Genomic DNA, 14,751 nt, shown 5'->3' with positions numbered 1-14,751 from the left:
TCTCTGTCTTACTGGCGAGTGCACGAGCCCTATAGCAAAAGCCCTTCCAAAAAAAAAAGGCACCAGTTAAAATATTATATGTCTTCATGCACCAGTACAGAGGTATCTCTAACTATATGTGAAATGTAAATGAGGTATAAAATATCATGATACTATTTAAGTAAACAGATATATAGATAGATAGATCTATATCTATATACATTATATATTTACTGTATAAACCTTGGCTACTCATGTTTTTGAGGCAATCTCCTGGGGCCCCCCAAATCAATCTCCTGCCCATACATTCCTCATATCTTAAGAAAGATCAATCCAAACATTTTATTTCTATAAACAGTCAAAACTGAAAACTTAAATTTCAACCTACAAAATGTCATATAAAAATGTAACATGTAGAAAGGATTTTTATTACCTAAGAACTGCTTAGATTCATTTGGTTAAAAGGTAGGATACAAAATTATGTATACCAATAATCTCAGCTGTACTTTAAGAAAACCTCACTACATGATAAACTCAGATATATTCCTGGATGGGGAGAGGTGGACAAGGAAGGACTAGAAGCTCACAAATGTTCAGTAGATCCTTGTACTGCAGGGTTTTCATTTTCCAGGATCTTTTTCTAAAAGTTCTGCAATGGGCATGTTTACTCTAAGTGTAAAAGACAAAACATGTTCTTTTTGAAACAATGTATCTTCTGTTATTCAATCCTTGAACTACTTCTACATAGATAATGCCAAAATATTTCTCTCCTCCCAGCCTTTCCCTCCACACCAGTCTCACTTTTCGGGTGCCTACTGAACAATTATCAACATCCCAGCTTTAGTTCTCCTGGACTGCTGTGCTCATTGATCCCATCTCCCTGCTGGGTCAGCCCTGTCCCAGTTCCCAGACCAAGGCAAGAAAGACTAAATTAAAAAGTACTAACACAAGGTCATCCTCTCCTTCATACTCTTACTTTCATTTGCTCCAAGATTCTTATGGTGTCTTCCTGAATGTCTGGCCCATGTCACTGTGGAGTCAGGACCACATTATTCTAAATATCATGTTCTGTCTAGTCTTAAAATGTTGATTTACTTATAGCCCCTCTCACACTGATGAAATCAGATACTGTATCTTATTCATACATGGACCCAGTGCTGTGCTCCCCTCCAAAAATAAATAATTTCATAACCTATAAGAAGGCATTTAATGAGTAACTGTTAAATTTGTTTGATCAAAAAATCTGTATGATTTGTGGCCAGCAAGCTGCAAGGTTAAAGCACCTAGAACTCACATGGCTGATTACACAATTTGAGTACCAGACCTAGCTGCTTAAATATCATGCTAGGTGGGGGCTGACAGATGGCAAAATGGTTATACCACTGGACTCTCACATGGCCGACTGCAGTTTGAGTCCCAGGCCCAGCAGCTTCAAACTCACGTTGCCTACATGTGTGTGCATGTCCAAAATTCCAAAAGGAGAAGGGATTGTCATCCTCTCTTTGGGGGTGATTTGTTGCTTTTTGTTTCTCTGTCTCTTTCTGTCTCTCTGGCATGTACGTGTGCCCTATAGCAAAAATTTCTCTCAAAAAAAGATATATATATATATATATATATACACACACACACCTTATACTAGGCACATGCATATACATGCCCAAAATCCCAAGAAGAGAACAGAGACGGTATAGTGATGTGGCCAAGCTCCCAGAAGGGGTGATTTCTCACTTTCTCTCTCTCTCTGGTTCTCTCCGGTGAGCACACTCACTCTATAGCAAACTTAAAAAAAAAAAAAAGATACAGTTTGATCAAAGATAGAGTCCAGAGACTTAATTTAATCAACAGGCATTTATGACGGACTGCTCAGAGTCCAAGATTGTAACCAGGATATTACAGGGGAAAAAAAGAAGAAGATATGGTTCCTATACTTGACACAGTTAGAATCCTGAGTGGATGAGAACACCTAAAAAAGAAAGAAAAAAGCAGAGAATAATTACTGTTTTGGCTTCTGCTTTAACAAGGAAAACATGAAAGTCTTCTTGCCTGAGGTCCTGATTTCACAGATGGGCACACTGCAATCAGGTTTGCCTGCCTGGGTCCCAGACCACTGCCAGCACTGACTTTCCCTCCTGTCCCAGCGCCAGGGGTCCGGCTTACTTGGCTCTGCCTGTCACTACTTGTACGCTTGCCCACTTTAAATCACTCCTTTAGATTTATATTTCCTCCCCCTCCAATTCAGGGTGTGGGCTCGGATCTAAATGTCTTCCTTCCTCCTGTCCTAGGGTACCCTCTGTTACCTCTTTTTGCACACACTCCCACAATAACAAGCTGTGACTACAATCCCAGTGTTCTGCTTCAACCTCCTTCCTACAGACTAAGAACATCATGACAGGTCTCTAACTCAAATGATAACAAATACTGCCGTCTGCTTGCCCAACTTTCATTTCTCCTTTCATTGTTCACAACAGAACTGCCATTCTACTCATCGGTCCCCCGCTTCCTCCATCCAGCCTTGGGCTTCAGTGAAAATCGACTCTATATCCCACCCCAGCAGGTGGACCCTGACTTAATCTCAGCTTGTCATTCATGCTCTCCCCATTCTCCTGGCTGCTGACTGAATCAGGGATGGCCCTGTGATCCAGTGCTGGCCAGCGAGATAACAGCGAGTCTGCAGGAGGGCTTTGGGCAAGTCTCCTCATTTTGCAGAGAGAGAGATGGCTACTGCATGATAGTGTCACTGGACCTGAAGCAGCCACCACACCACTGGCTGAGGAAAAGATCGACACACGGGGGGCAAGGCTGAGGGAAGGGCAAAGAGTCTAGCCTGGACCCAAGCCTTACACCTGGGGCCCCATCTTCTGGATTTCTTGTCATTCTTTACAAACTTTTTCAAACATATGCCATGTCTTCTATTGACAGATTACATATATTGATTTTAGACAGCACGCACACACACACACACACCCTCTTAGGAGATTTGTTTTCTATTTCAAATGAGTAACTTTAAAATGAGAATTTAACAGATATTTGGGTTGTTTTTAGATTGAAGCTATTAAGAGTAAAGTTATTCTTAATTTTAATATAGAAGTACATATGTTTTCCTTTTACCTGGGAGTGGAATTTTTGGTTCATATGGGAAGAGTATTTTTAACATGGAGAGAAACTACCAAAATGTTTCCCAAAGTATTACACTCCCACGGGCAATGTGCAAGTGTAAGAGTTGTCTGCACGCTCTCTCCAATATTTGGTATTGTCAGTCATTATAGTTATTCATTTTCTGAGTTTGTATAGTGGTATCACATCGTGGTTTTTAAATTCCATTATTTTGGTCAATAGCAGACTCGAACATCTTTTCATGTGTTCATTGGCCACTTACATATCTCCTCGTGGGAAATATTTCTTCAGATATTTTGTTCACTTTCTAGTCTCCTTTTGAGTTCCAAGAGTGCTATACATAGTCTAGATAAATTGTCACATAAACAGAGCTAGAGATAGAGGTACATAGGTCTAGTAAATTTTGTACCTTTTAAAAGCAGTTTAAGATACAAGTCGGATACATCTTTCCTTTCACATTTTTTAAAAAGTGTGCTTCTTTCATAAGAGTTAGACACAGAGGAAGAAAACAAGCATCCTCGGTAGGGTCTCAAACCATGAAGTCCCCTCTTCCTGTTGTCCCACCACTAGAGCCATAAATATGCAAGCCAAGTGTACCCCTAAAGTCTATATCCACCCAGCATCACGTGAGTACCCCTGTGACCTTAGTACTGCAAAGCCAACCCTTTTGTAAATTTTATGATCAGTGATTTTTATGTACTAAGATATCTAGTCCAATCCAAAATCACTGATTTTCCCTTATAATTTCATCTAGAAATTTATATACTAAAAATCATGGACCTCTCTCAAGAACATGATGCCATAAAATGGAAACATGGAAAACAAAAATGAGTACTTATTCTAAAAATGTCAATTTCAAGAATAAGGAAAACTAATATAGAGACACGAAAAGCAGATTAGGCATAGGGAATTTTGAGGGGTAATAGAATATTTTATATCTTGGTGCAGTGACAATTATATAGCTATATTTCTCAATACATGACAAATTCAATAAACTACTTCAATAGGTGCATTTTATTATCTATATAACATACTTCAAAAAATCATTTTGAAAACAATATACTGGGAATTTGGAGCCACTGGTAGAAAGACTGGTGAAGTCAGAGTTCAGTGGAATAGAATTTAGAAGATAGATAAGTCTCACTATGACTGTGGCAGAAATAATAACCTTAGGGACCAGCAGTTAGCATAATGGCTATGTCACTGGACTCCTATGTAGTCGACCACAGTTCAAGTCTCGGACCCGGTGGATAAACGCAAGCTGGGCACATGTGCGTGTGTGCCAAGATCCCGAGAGGAGAATGGAGGAGAAAGGATTGTGGTGTGGTTATCCCCCCGGGGGGGGGGGTGATTTCTCGCTTTCTGTCTCTCTGTCTCTCTCTGTTTGTCTGGCGAGCGCATGCACCCTATAGCAAAAAGCTCTCCAAAAGTAATAATAATAATAAGCTTAAAGTATACATAACTTCTTTAACAAATATCATTTCATTCTAAATGCATAAATTCCATGTAGTCTTTCAAAGACACTGGCATGACCCAAAAAAGCCAACACACACTGGCTAGTCCCAAACAGAGGTGTCTGACCTCACTGCCAGTGCTGAAAGAACTTCTAAAAAGAGAGGGAAGAATGAAGATATAAGAAAAAGAAATGTTCCTTGGTTCTCCCTTGTTTCAGAATTACTGGGAAAGGGAAATACATGCCACTGGGGGTGTTTTTTCTTGTGCAGCAGTAGTTTGTTTCAAAGGAAAAACAAGTGGTTGTAGTAAAAAGCAAATTATTATGTGGGGACACATTTAGAGAGAGAACCCGAGGTGTGGGGACATGCTCTGAGCAAACACCACCTGTCCTTTGGGGCTTGGCAGAACCTTGTAACTTGTCCTTTCCTTGACCTTTGCTGCAGACAGAGCAAGGGTGGAAATTGCTAGGGGTGTTCCAACAGACACATCTGATGGACTTCAAGAAACATCTTGACCCCAATTAGCAAAGTCCAATCCCTGCTCTGCATCCGAAAGGTTTTTTAGCCTTCTCTGGGTGTGGTGGTGTACTCCTTATGGAGAAGTTCTTTAGTTTCTTCCCCACACCTTACAGTTAGGTTTCTCTGCATTAGAAAAGAAGATGAGACTTTCTCTTAATGGGATTAGCACCAAGGGATACACCTGGCCCCAGTATGACTAAGCCCTTATAGATTTGTTAACTGATTCTTATTGTCTGTAAATGTCATGAAACATACATGTGTAATGTCTCCTTGTACTATAAATAAAGAGGACAAATTTGTCTGGGTGGTTCAAGCAGCAGCTCAGCCATGGCACAAGTTGCTTGGGCTACCTAGGCTCAGGCTGCCTCTGTCCATTTCTACTCAATCTCTTTGTCTCATTCTTTCCAATCCCCTGATCCTCTCAAGATGGAGGGCTTTCTCTTTCTAGTCCTCTTTTTCTTCCTCACCAGCAGTCCTCTGATCACGATTCAGCTAGACCCAAGCCCTGGGTCAGACGCCGACATTATTATGTTTTGAAATTTTAAAAGAAACCCACATATAGAATTACAGAATCATTTTTAAAGATATTTTCACTATAGGGCATGTGCACATGCCAGAGACAGGGAGAGAAAGACAATGAAAATGAATGTGAGAAATCATCCCCCCAGGCCATGATGTAATCCCTTCTCCTCCATTCTCCTCCTGAGATCTTGGACATGCAAGCACGTGTACCTGGTGTGATTTTCAAATCAACGAGTCCAGGACTCAAACCATCATTGACCATGTGGGAGTCCAGTGACATCATCAATACAACATCTGCTGGCCCCTTAAATTACAGAATTTTATAGCTAGATATCTGAACATTATCTAGTTCAGGTCACTTAAAATACAGGTAAAATAATAAGGCTTGGTGAATTGGAGGCTGTTTAGTCATACAATAATTAATAAAGTTGCTGAACCTAGAACAATCCAGTGATTCTGTTAACGAACTCAAATCAATTTCGCTCGCCCAAGCACTATAAAACCAAGCCATAGGCACATGGTGTGATGAAGGAAAGTACAGCTTTATTGCAAAGCGCAAAGCAAGGAGAGCGGGCAGCTCATGCTGAAAAGACCCGGTCTCCCCAAGATGTTCCCCACTTGCAGTTTTAAAGGCAAAATTAGGGGCAGAGGTCCTAGGCACATGATCAGTTCAGTGATTGGTTCAAGAGGGCATGATCATCTGGTGGACATTCTTGATTGGTGAGGTCTTAGATAATCAAATTCCTCTTCAGGTGTCCGGAACCGTTCAGCCTGGAGTCTCTGAGCTCACAACCAGCAGTTTCCAGTCTACAAAACATCTTACACATTGAAATGAAAACTTTTCCTTTAAGTGAGAGTTGTAGAGGTCAAATGGCCCTCACTCATGGTCCATGTTGGTCATGATCATAACCAAAGTCTGAAGACCTACTCCTTACTCTGCGCCATTACAATGCAAGTGGACTTTATATTTCAGGAACCCTAGAAAATACATAGGGGGTTCTTGCTCGGTTTCAATCCCGGCTCAGAGATTACAATATTATAAAATCCAGCCCAATGTTCTGCTCATTAGACTAGTTGTTATAAAGAATGCCTCTTGAGGGACCAGCCAATGGCATAATGGTTATGTCCCAAATAATTGACCGCTGTTCAAGTCCCAGACCCAGTGGCTTAAAACTCATGCCAGATGTATGTGTGTGTGTGCCCAAAATCCTAAAAGGAGAATAAAGGAGAAGGGACTGTGGAGTGGCCACCCCCCCATGGTGATTTCTCATCTTCTTTCTCTCTCTCACATGTAGCGAGTACACATGCCCAATAACAAAAATCTCTCTCTCTCTTGCTCTAAAAAAAAAGCCTCTTTAATATATTCATGCTAGGCAACATAACATAAAATATTGGGTTGTCAGAAAAGTCATGAGGCATTTCTTTGTTTTTTTGGAGAGGTTTTTGCTTTAGGGCACGTGCACTCGCCAGGAAGACAGAGACAGACAGAGAGACAGAAAACGAGACATCACCCCCCAGGAGGGATGGCCATGCCGCAATCCCTTCTCCTCCATTCTCCTCTCGGGATCTTGGGCATGCACACACACGCGCCCAGCGTGAGTTTTAAGCCACCAGATCCAGGACACAGACCACGGTCAACTACGCGGGAGTCCAGCCACATAGCCATTACGCTAACTGCTGGTCTCAGTCGTGAGTCATTTCTACATAGACATAGCCATTACGCTAAGTGCTGGTCCCAGTCGTGAGGCATTTCTACATAAAAAAACCATGACGTGACTTTCCCGACAACTCAACACATGGAAAGCATAAGTGAACAGAGATAAATCTAGGTGATTTATTTTTTTCCCAGTAAATGTGAGTCTTGTATATAGTAGCTCTCTTATCCATAGTTTTCCTTCCTGTGGCTTCAGATAGCAGTAGTATCAAATAATAAGATCACCCGTGGCTTCAGATAGCAGTAGTATCAAATAATATCACCTGAAATGGACTATATTCACATAACTTTTATTATGGTATACTGTTATAATTGTTGTATTTATGATTATCAATCATTTATCATGCTTACTTTATAAATGAAACTTTATAACAGGATGCATGCGTAGGACAAAAACACAGGTTACAGAGGGATTAGTACTACCTGTAGTCTCAGGCACCAACTGGTGAACTTGGAACTCATCCCATGTGGATAAAGGGGAAGACTGGGGTATGCTTCTTATGCCACTTCTGTACAATAGGAACAAGAATGTATTCTGTAAGATTATTCTGGCAGGCATCAATGCCTGAAGAAACAGAAATGAAGTCAAATAGTAAACTCAAGACTGCAAGACACCCTTTCCTAGAAATGGCTGATGATAATGAACTCTTTCTGAAGTGGTTAAGGGGCATTTCCACCTTGTTATTAAAAGACTAGTTAATGCTATGTGATTTATTTATTTCTTTGATAAGCAAGAGAGTCAGAGAAAGAGAGAAAGAGAGAGGCGTGAGTATGCTTAACAGGTTCCTGATGCCATGATCCATTCCCAGCTTCAACCAATCCTAAATCATGGGCATGAGTGTCCGAAGTACTCAGATAGGGTTCTGGACACAAATCTGGGACTTTCTCATGTGAGTCAGTCTCACAGAGTGTCATATTTTACCACTGTGCCACTGTTCGTCACCCAAGGATTAATGATATTTCACAATTGCTTCAAACTGTATGAATTTAAGGTAAACTTGGAAGATAAACTTTTCACCAAACTCTCATCTAAATCATAATTAAACAATGGAAGGATCAGATCCTTTGGCCACTTCTGGAATTGTGTGCTTTCAGGGGATTTCAGGGAGGAAGAGTGACATATCTCCATCAAGTGTTCATGGTTTTTATTCAGAAACACCAGGGCCATTTTAAACAGGTCTTAGATTCACTGCAGACACACAGCAACTGATGCAAACCCGACTTACACAACATGAGCACCGCAGAAGCTTTCTCTTAATTTTCTCTTATGGTTCTGTGGCCACTGAGATCATATAAAATCATATTTCTCTTACTTTACCCCAAGCCCGATGGCATGTTCACTCATTTCATTTAGGAACACTGGGAAAAGTTAGATTATTCTTGGATCTTTGTCTCCTCAAGGAGGTAGCTCCTGTAAAGTTGGTATTACCTGGCTCTTCAAAACAGCTGGGCAAATGAAATAGCCAGATGTTGAAAAATCGACATATGATTTTACATTAGTTTTTCTCATCCATGCTCTAGTTTAAAAAACTTTCCATAGGGACCAGCAGTTAGCATAATGGCTAGGTCGCTGGACTCTCACGTAGTCGACCGCAGTTCAAGTCCCAGACCCAGTGGCTTAAACTCACACCGGGCACCTGTGCGTGCGTGCCCAAGATCCCGAGAGGAGAATGAGGAAAAGGGATTGCAGCGGGGCTATCCTCCCTGGGGAGTGATTTCTCGTTTTCTGTCTCTCTGTCTCTCTTTGTCTAAGGAGCGCACATACCCTCTAGCAAAAACCTCTCCAAATAAATAAATAAATAAATAAATAAATAACTCTCCATAGAAATTTATATATACAACTGTTTTCCCATCTGTCATCTGTCTCATCCTTTCTCTACCTCCCCATTTGGCCACCACCTTAGCTTATGGGGAACATAATTGCTTTTCTCATTCCTTAATGCATGTTGTCTTTTCACCTGAAAAATAATGATTACTTGTAGACACAAGATAGGACCTTTAAATAAAAAATAATAATAAAACCCCTTTCCATAGTAAAGCCCTGTAAAGTTCAGCTCTATCACTAAAGTTAAACTATCACTTTGTCTTTCAGGTAATGTGTTACACAAAATAATAATTTTGAAAAAGAAAAGGATGCATATTCACAACTGAGTTAGAATTCAGCTCCAAGGTAGAAATTCACTTAAAAAAATGTTCAAAAGTAAAATTTGTCAAAAATGTCTGGTGCTTAAATATGAAACTGACTAGAAGTGATATATATGAAAAAAATGTATGGAACCAGTAGATGGCATAATGGTTACATTGCTGGACTCTCATGTGACTGACCACAGTTTGAGTCCTGGACATGGCAGCTTAAAACTCACTCTGAGCATGAGTGCGTGCATGCCCAAAATCCTGAGAATGTAGGAGAAAGGACTGTGGTGTAGCCATCTCCTCCAGGGCGTGATTTCTTGCTTTCTGTCTCTCTGTCTCTCCAACACACACACACACTCTACAGCAAAAAGTCTCTCTTAAAAAAAAATTTAGTTCTCGGGAACCAGCAGTTAGCATAATGGCTATGTTACTGGACTCCCACATAGTCAACCGCGGTTCCCGTCCCAGACCCGGTGGCTTAAAACTCACTCTGGGCACGTGTGCGTGTGTGCCCAAGATCCCGAGAGGAGAATGGAGGAGAAGGGACTGTGGCGTGACCATCCCCCCTGGTGGGTGATTTCTCGCTTTCTGTCTTTCTCTGTCTGGCGAGCGCACGTGCCCTATAGTGAAAACCTCTCCAAAAAAAAAAAAAGATTTTAGTTCTGCAGAATCTTTAAAACATTAGAACATTGAGAAAATAAAATAAAAATAGAAAATAAAAATATTATAGTCTATGGCCTTTAAGCTTTGGAAATATCCTCATGCTATCTTCTAGAAGTAGATTCATGTTCGTGACTAATATTCCTTAATATAATATTCATGAAACCAATTTAGTGTATTGTTAGAACTATATACAATATAAGAAAAGCATTTTACTATTTGGGAAAAAAATGAAACTGTGTTTACTTATAGAAATGGATTAAACAAACATTATCAAAACATTATCAATCAATACTTCAAACTTGCAGGTCAAATTTTCTGGAAATGTATTTTTTGATTAAAAAATGTAATTCATATCACTTTGGCTGCCAGATAAATATTTCACAAATAGTTTTTCAAAATAGTTTATGAACCTCAACTAAAAATGAATCCCATGCTACAAGTTGTTGCAGAATGGATGTACCAAGAGATGTAACCCATGAGTATTTGTCCCTGACACTAAATAGATATTTAACTCGCTCAATGTAAGTTCCCAGACAGATCCTCAGTCATTAGCACATGTTTAACGCCCTTTGAAATACAGTTATCCTAAAAAGTAATGACTTCTTATGTGTCAAAATAAAATAATCTTGATACAGTCCTGGAATATTCCTGAGGTAAATACAAACAAGGAAGATTTATAAAAATTAAAATATTAAATATTCATTGCTCAGCAAAAGTCACATTTTTCCCTTTGAGTAGAAGGTCAAGGAAAAACATCAAAAGAATACCCTGGGTCTTCACTGTGTCACAGACCCCAAATTCTGTCTCTTGAGATAAGACTATAGGATGACAAAGATCTAAAACAAACTCTCTGGGTAGTTGAACCTTCTGTAATAAATGGATCCTATGCTACAAGTTATTGTATGTATTCCAAGTGATAGTATAATTACTCTGACTGTACAAACACCTTTTAATACACTTAACAGTATGTCAAGTATTCCAATAAAGGTCTTTTCTTTCCTTTTTTTTTTTTTTTCTTTAGTTTTGCTATAGGCTGCATGCACTTGCCAGAGAGACAGAGAGAAGGTGAGAAAGAAAGTAAGAAATCACCCTCCAGGAAAAATGGCCACACCACAATCCTTTCTCCCCCACTCTTCTCTCAGGATTTTGGGCATGTACACACATGTTCCTGGCATGAGTTTCTAGTCTCTGGGTCCAGAATTTGAACTGCAGTCGGCCATATGGGAGTCCAGTGCCTTAACCACTACTCCACCTGCTGGCCCCTACAGGTCTTTCTGATATTCCCCCCAAATACACCAGGTTTCTTTTTCCCTTTTTGCTTCTAACTGTACTACCCATCCTACATAACATTCTTCCCAAGGGTCTCTATTCCAACTCCAGTGCTACACTGCCAATGATAAAATTTTCCTAGTCAAGTAAGCATCTGTCCTTTTCAAAATTTCCCTAATATTTGCTTAATCTTCTGTCTTTCTAGTACATGATCATATATTATCTTGAAATGTCTTTAAACTTTTTCTTTTAATTTTAATAATGCTTATTCAAGACAAGCTTTGTGCCAAGCACTTTGCTAAACACATTAAGCCTTTAAAGCAAAACCATGAATCAGAGTCTACCACTACTCCCATCTTACAGATGAGTAGACAGACTGAATAGCACGTAAGAGCCCAAGGCTCCTACGCAGTAGAACCTGCACTGACATCTAAAGCTTTCTCTGAAGATCTTGTTCTTTGCCACTGAGAAATATGACCTCATGCAAATGCAAGTTCTCAACTAGACAGTAAGCTGGGGTCAAACAGAGTATCTTTTACTTCTTTCTAGGTTTTTCAAATACCTCATAAAGGCTAGTGTAAGATTGAGTAGGTATTAGAACCTTGGGAGGAGGGAGGCACAGAGTAGGTATCCAGAATATTTTTGACAGGGGTCTTTAAAATGCTCTTTGGGTCTTTATTTGTATCATGCATCTTCAAAAGTCCAGGCAACTAAGGGCAGAAATCTCTAGAAATGAAATTCTTCAGAGGAAGTCCATATTTATCTGCAAACTGAGAACAGTCAGGATGGCAAGGGACTTTTTTTTTAAGACACTAGTTTCTCTTTCAGTTTTTATTTATTAATGCCTCGAGTACCTCTTAAAATTTTGCTCTAAGCAAAATGCTTTATTTTCTAGTTCTTTAATAACCCTATTTTTATTTCATTAAGTGGACACATGTTTACAAATACAGGAGACAAACAGTACCTTTCTTTCCACAGTGAGCACAGTATTAAAAACTGGGGCATACACCCACATCACTCCACGTAGCAAAACTGCAAGAAAGAACATGAACAAGACTGACCGAGGGTCTGCCTCCTGCCCACACTCAAATCTGTGAAGGCCCACAAAGACAGTCGTAAAGATACAGGCAAGGATAAAGTCATTTGAAAGTAAATCGGGACAAAACTAACTTATTATGCTCCTATGTAATTACCAGGGAAGTTTTTCACTTGCTTCGTGGCATTCCAGGGAAGGGAAACAGACGGCAAAAAATACAACTATCTACCAGTTCACTATTCAGTAATGTAGTTGTTCATATGCATGCAGAGTGGACCACAATTTTTTATCAGGATGCTGGTGACACTGACAATTCCAACAAACCTCTGCTTCAGAGCTGAAGTGTCAGCCAAGCCATTAACGGAATTGCATTCCTACCACTGGGAGTTGGGGGGGGCCTGGGTTCTTGGTTCCTAATATTACACACTTCCTCAACACTGATTCAGATGATTAACTGTATCGGCTCTTCATCGAATGAGCACTCACTCACTTGGGAAGGCATTTCTGCTCACCTCGACTCCTGCTTTACATTTTCATAAAATGAAAAGCACATAGTGCTCTACTGTCATATAATAATTTAAATGAGAAAAATCAATAATTTGCCACACCGCATAGTTTCTTACTGGCAACTTCAATGAATTTGCCATTAATTTTAGTCCTTCCACACACACAACTTAAACACGAAGCACAGCTATTCTAGAGAGCTTAAGTTTTTGGTTTTACTTCGTCTTTTCCTAAGGAGACTAAGTAGGACAAAGTATAGGTTTCTAAATATTCATTTTTTGACTTATACTTACACTGTTGGACACTTCTGAGATGAATATACTAAACAGGCCTGCTGTCCCACCATGTATAAATAAACTTTCCAGCAGCAACACTTGCAAAAAGAATTACCAAATTACTATTAATAGACATACATAGTATAAGAGGTTACAACGCAAGATTAAAGAAAGCAAAGTAAATGTAGCCTTTTGTGAAATAAGTGATTCAAAACCAGCTGAAATGTTATATCATTAACAACAGTCCCAGAACAAATTCGACTTTTCCATTGGTATAAACCACAAAATCATACAGTATGTTTCTTTTCAAGAATCTTTGGGATTCCTAAAAGGTGGATGAGAAGGAGAAGGGTATCTATTAAAGGCTAGGATACAGTGAATGCTATCAAAACGGCATATTTACAAGCCTGTGCAGTATAGCCTCATTTCTCCAAAAGCTGTCTAACCATTACCCTCCCTTAGAAGTCAACCCATGATGAAAAAAGTACATCTCTTGCATCCTTCTGCTCCTGATTTTCCCAAACCAATCTACCTTGGTGTTTTGCATGCTGAACAAAACATTGCATACATAATACTATCGTGCACAAGCATTAAAGTTTAGAGTTTTTGCCTTTGAAGTAGGTAGGGCCAGGACCAAGGACACAGGGGTTCAATTCCAAGCCAAATATTAGGCGGGTGGTTTGAAAATGTCAATCCGAAGAGGCCTAGGGGGACAGGATGCAAGCTCTCACTCCAACACCCATGCTCTACCCTCCCTCTTTCTCTCTTGTTCTCTTCCTCTTTTCTCCTCTTTGCTTGTGGTTTCTCACGGAGACAATCAAAGCAGAGAAAGCTGGATTTTAAATCAGCAAGACAGACTCGGGAATATGAATTCCCAGGAGGAAAACAGAAACTGCTGAAAAGGGGTGTGGGGGGCTGCAGGCAACACGTCCAAGTGACAGTCCTCCCCACCCCCACCCTCACACAGCACACATCCATACATTCTTCCTGGATGCTCTCCTCCTTCCAGGTCTCAGTACCCTAGCCAACTTGACCCTTAATCCTAATCATTGAGGAAGCTGCGGGGCATCCGCTGGGCAAGTGTGTCTCAGTGTATGTGCCCAATATTCCGGAAGCCCCTGAATCCGGACAGTTGTAGCAGGCGAGGGATGCTTCCACCCTCCCACAAGAAAAGGGGTGAAGAAAGAGGGGAGAAAAAGATATGGAGACAAGAGGGAAGGAATGCAGAGCTGAGCTTTAGGGCGAGCACTGAAAGGCAGACAGGGAAGAAAGAAAGGGTGGGAAGGAAGTGAGGCTGGGAGAGAGGAAGAAAGGGATTGAAAGAAAGGCTGAAAGGGAGAAAGGAGGGGAAAGGAGAGAGGGATGTTGGGAAGGATGAGGGCGGGAGGGTCGGGGCTGGGGAGCGGGGAGGGAGGGGAGGATGGAGAGGATGGGAGGGAGGCAGGGAGGGAGGGAGGCAGCCAGGATGGAGGATGCTCTGCCCGGGACTCACCTCTGTGGGTCGGTGGGAGTTTCTCGCCTTCTCCGCTCTCTCGCCGGTCCCCAGCAGCTGGAGCGGGAATCACAGAA

At 40.7% G+C, this 14,751-nt stretch overlaps 1 protein-coding gene across 1 annotated transcript in view; it reads right to left on the bottom strand.

Moving 5' to 3' along the window:
* LOC114006288 (catenin alpha-2-like) overlaps positions 1–14,739 on the bottom strand; it is a gene marked incomplete at its 3' end in the record, with an annotated part of 514,130 nt that extends 499,391 nt beyond the window's left edge. The window contains exon 1 of the mRNA XM_027768560.1: positions 14,675–14,739. The remainder of the gene's footprint in view (positions 1–14,674) is intronic.
* Between the last annotated feature and the right edge of the window lie 12 nt (positions 14,740–14,751).

The sequence above is a fragment of the Tupaia chinensis genome, unplaced genomic scaffold (genome assembly GCF_000334495.1).
Source record: "Tupaia chinensis unplaced genomic scaffold, TupChi_1.0 Scaffold146837_1, whole genome shotgun sequence".
In the NCBI taxonomy this organism is placed as follows: domain Eukaryota; kingdom Metazoa; phylum Chordata; class Mammalia; order Scandentia; family Tupaiidae; genus Tupaia; species Tupaia belangeri.
The sequence above is the reverse complement of the archived record's forward strand: the minus strand, read 5'-3'. Positions and strand labels throughout refer to the sequence as shown.